The following is a 5,372-nucleotide window of genomic DNA, read 5'->3' on the forward strand; positions in this document are numbered from 1 at the left end:
AGAGAGCAAGGAGGAGCTAGCGGAGCTGGGGATGGAGGGGTGTGAGGGGACCCCTCAGGGCCTTGAGCAATGAGAAGCCATTGAAGGAGTCTGAATCACGGGTGTGGTGAACCACATTTAAGTTTTGAAAGATCATTCTGGAAGCAGGATGAAGAGCAGCTTGTGGGAGACAGAGAAAATGTGGGAGAAGCTGTCCGGAGACTTGGTCTTTCGAGTGAAGAAAGGTGATCATGCCTTGATCGAGAGGTGATGGCCGGGTGGGCAGATTTGAGAGCTGTTTAGGGGAGCAAACCAACATTACATGCTAACGGGCTGATACAGGGGAGCTGAAGGGGAGAGAGGTGCCTTTTGGAATTTGGACATGAGCAGCTGGGTGGCGACAGTAGAGGTCGCTGGGGGCAGGGACCACTAGAAGAGGAACAGGGAGTGCAAGGCCATGAATTCCATTTGGGGCAGGTCAAGCTTGTAGGTTCTCGGGTTCTTTCTGACCACAGTTCATCAACAGCAACTGATTCCAACAAATCAAATCTGTCTCACTACCTGGAGTTGAGGGGCTCCCTCCCACAAGAACACTCTCACTTCAGATGCCAGCTGCAAATGGTGAGCCCATGCTGCCAACTTTGGTTCAGCCAACTACAGATTTGGGGGTCCCCACAGTCCTTCACTCAGGTTTGATAATCTTCCAGAATCTCTCACAGAACTCAGATGAAGGGGTCAGAACATGCTACCCCAAAATATGTCATTTTGGCATAAGAATTATTTTGAAGGCAATTAAGAAACAGACAGAGGAGGGACACTGTCCTCCCACTATTCGCCTAAAAGCTTGGCATAAATTTCCCTTTGTAAAGGTAACATAAGTTCCCATTTGTAAATGTGTCTCCATCTCTTTTTTAAAAAGATCTATAATTGACATATAACATTATATTAGTTTCAGGCATACAATATAATGATTCAATATTTGTATATATTGTGATGTGATCACCACAATAAGTCTAATTAACGTTCATCGCCACACATAGCTAAATTTTTTTTCTTGTGATGAGAACTTTAAAGATCTCTCTTAGTAGTTTTCAAATATACAACATAGTATTATTAACATTAGTGATCCTCTGTATATTATATCCATGATTCATTCATGTTATAACCGGGAATTTGTACCTTTTGACCCCCTGCACCCATTTTCCCCATCCCTTCCCCCACATCTGACAGTCACCAATCTGTTCTCTGTATCCATGAATTTGGTGGTGTTTTGTTGTTTGTTTAGAATCTACATATAAGTGAGATTATATGGTATTTGTCTTTCTCTGACGTAATGCACTTAACATAGCACCCTCATGGTCCATCCATGTTGTCACATATGGCAAGATTTTATTCTTTTTTATGGTGAGTAACATTTCATTGCACATATGTACCATGTGTTCTTTATCAGTTCGTCTGTTGATGGCCACTGAGGTTACTTCAACATCTTGGCTATTGTAAATAATGCTGCAGTGAACATACGGAGGCATGTGTCTTTTTCAATTAGTGTTTTGAATTTCTTTGGATAAATACCCAGAAGTGGAATTGCCAGGTCCTTCTTTGTCTCTTGCTATAGACTTTGTTTTAAAGTCTGTTTGTCTGATAGAATGTTGCTGGCCCAGCTTTTCTTACATTTCCATTTCCATGGAATATCTTTTTCCATCCCTTTACTTTCAGTCTGTGTGTGACTTTATCTGAAGTGAGTCTCTTAGGGGCAGCATATTCATTCAGCCACCCTGTCTTTTGAGATGGAATTGCTGAATCATATGGTAGTTCTATTTTTAATTTTTTGAGGAACCTTCATACTGTTTTCTGTAGTAGCTGCACCAATCTATATTTCCACGAACAGTGCACAAGGATTCCTTCCTTCCACAGCCTCCTTGGCTTTTTTATAATAGCTGTTCTAACAGGTATGAGGAGATATCTCACTGTAGTTTTTATTTGCATTTCCCTGATAACCAGGAATGTTCAGTGCCTTTTCATGTACCTGTTGGCCGGCTGTATATCTTCTTTGGGAAAATGTCCATTCAGATCCTCTACCCAATTTTTAATCGAATTATTTGGTGTTTGTTTGCTATTAAGCCATATGAGTTCTTTACTTATTTTGGATATTAACCCCTTATCAAATATATAGTCACAGATATGTTCTCCCGTTCAGGAGTTTACAATTTCATTTTATTGGTGGCTTTTTTTCATTTTGTTTTGCTTTGTTTTGTGCAGAAGCTTTTTAGTTTGATGTAGTCCTATTTGTTTCTTTTTGTTTTTGTTGCCTTTGTTCTCCATGTCAAATCCAAATAATCATTGCCAAAGACAGATGTCAAGGAGCTCACTGCCTACATTTTCTTTTAGGAGTCTTATAATTTCAGTTCTTAAGTTCACATCTTTAATCTATTTTGAATTAATTTTTGTGTATGGTGTAAGTTAGTGGTCCAGTTTCATTCTTTTGCATGTGGTTGTCTAGTTGTCCAAACACCATTTATTGAAGAGACTGTCCTTTCTCTACTGTATATTCTTGGCCCATGTGTTATAAATTAATTTACCATGCATGAGTGGGTTTATTTCTGAGCTCTATATTCTGTTTCATTGATTTATGTGCCTGTTTTTATGCCAACAAAAGTAGTGAGACCACTTTTATTCAGCATAGTACTGGAAGTCCTAACCACAGCAATCAAACAAGAAAAAGAAATAAAAGGCACCCAAATTGGAAAGGAGGAAGTAAAACTGTCATTATTTGCAAATGACATGATACTATATAGAGAGAACCCTAAAGGTTCCACCGAAAAACTACTAGAACTGATAAATGAGTTCGTTAAAGTAGCAGGATACACAATAAATATCCAGAAGTCAGTTGCATTTTTCTTCTTTTTTTTTAAATCTTCACCGAAGGATATTTTTTCCATTGCTTTTCAGAGAGAGTGAAAGGGAGAGAGAAAGGAGGGAGAGGGAGGTGAAGGGAGAGAGAAACATCGATGTGAGAGAGACACATTGATTGGTTGCCTCCTGCAGGAGCCCTGACTGGGGCTGGGAATCAAGCCTGCAACTGAGGTGCGTGCCCTCGGCTGGAATTGAACCCGGGACCCTTCAGTCTGCAGGCAGACACTCTAACCATTGAGCCACACTGGCTAGGGCTCAGTTGCATTTTTATACATCAATAATGAACTATCAGAAAGAGAAATTAAGAAAACAATCCCACTTATAATTATATCAAAAATAATAACTAGGAATAAATTTCACTGAGGAGATAAAACACCTATATTCAGAAAATTATAGGACATGGAAGAAGACAGAAATAAATGGAATCACGTACTGTGCTCATGGTTAGGAAGACTTTAACATCATTAAAATGTCCATACTACCCAAAGGAATCTATAGATTAATGCAATCCCTATCAAAATACCATTGGCATTTTTTACAGAATTAGAAAAAAATCCTAAAATTTATATGGAAACCTCAAAAGATCCCAAATAGCCACAGCAATCTTAAGAAAGAACAAAGTTGGAGGTATCATGCTACCTAATTTCAAACTGTACTACAAGGCTACAGTTATCAAGACAGGATGGTATTAGCCTAAAAACAGACACATAGATCAATGGAACAGAATAGAGAACCTAGAAATAAACCCATGCCTATATAGTCAATTAATATATGAGAAAGTGCATACAATGGGGTAAAGACACTCTATTCAATAAATGGTTTGGTGAAAATTGGACAGACATGCAAAAAATTTAAACTAGATCACTTTCATACACTATATACAAGAATAAACTCAAAATAGATTAAAGACTTAAAGGTACAATTCAAAGCCATAAAACTCCTAGAAGAAAACATAGGCCGTAAACTCTTAAACATTACTCTTAGCAATGTGTGTGTTTTTCTGATAGATATCTTTAGGCAAGGGAAATAATAAAAAAATAAACAAATGGGACTACATCAAACTAAAAAGGTTTTGCACAGCAAAGGAAACCATTAATAAAATGAAAAGACAACCTACTGAATGGAAGAAGATATTTGCCAGTGATATATCTAGTAATGGGTTAATATCCAAAATTTATAAAGAACTCATACAACTCATCATCAAAAAACAAACAACCCAGTTTAAGAAATGAATAGACATTTCTTCGAAGAAGACATACAAATGGCCAATAGACATATGAAAACATATTCATTGTCACTAATCATCAGAGAAATGCAAATTAAAACCACAATGAGCTATAACCTCACACCTGTCAGATTGGCCATCAGCAGTAAATCAACAAACAATAAGTGTTGGCAAGAATGTGGAGAAAAGGGAACTCTCGTGCACTGTTGGTAGGAATGCAATTTGGTCCAGCCACTGTGAAAAACTGTATGGAAGTTCCTCAAAAAATGAAAACTGGAACTGCCTTATGATCCAGTGATTCCAATTCTGGGTATATAGTCAAAGAAACCCAAAACACTAGCTTGAAAAGATATATGCACCCATTTTTTTTTGCAGCATTATTTAAAATAGCCAAAATATGGAAGACACCCAAGTGCCCAAGAATAGACAGGTGGGTAAAAAAGCAGGAGTGCACACACGGTGGGGCAAGAGTAGGTTTACAGTTTATTCTTACATTATCATTTATTAATTATACTATTTTCTTGCAAGCAGCTGTAAACCTGCTTTTGCCCCACCATGTATATACAATGGAATTTTACTCAGCCATAAAAAAGAACAAGCCCTGGCAGGTGTGGCTCAGTTGGTGGAGCATCATCCCATACACTGGAGGGTGGCGGGCTTGATTCCCGGTCAGGTCACATACCCAAGTTGCAGGTTCCATCCCAAGTCGGGGTGCACACAGGAGGCAGCCATTCGATGTTTTCTCTCACATCAGTATTTTTCTTTCCCTCTCCATCCCTTCCTCTCTCTAACATCAATTAAAAAATAATAAAATGATAATAAAAAGTAAATTAAAAGCTGCTCATACCAAGGAAACAGCTTTGAAAAAACACACACAAAATGTTACCATTTGTGACAACACGGATGGAGCTGGAGGGTATTATGCTAAGTGAAATAAGTCAGAGAAAGACAAATACCATATGATTTCACTTACATGTGGAATCTAAAGAACAAAATAAATGAACAAACAAAACAGAAACAGACCCGTAGACAGAACAGATCGATGGTTGCCAAGTGGAAGGTTTTGGGGGACTGGGTGAAAACGGTGAAGGGATTGAGATGTACAAATTGGCAGTTAAAAATAGTCACGGAGATGTATAATACAGCAAAGGGAACAGAGTCAGTAACACTAATAACTGTGGGTCCTGGGCGAGTACTTGAATCACTGTGGGGATCACTTCATGTCTTATTGTCTAATCATTATGCTGTACACCTG

Source organism: Miniopterus schreibersii, assembly GCF_964146895.1.
Source record: "Miniopterus schreibersii genome assembly, chromosome: 8".
Lineage (NCBI taxonomy): Eukaryota > Metazoa > Chordata > Mammalia > Chiroptera > Miniopteridae > Miniopterus > Miniopterus schreibersii.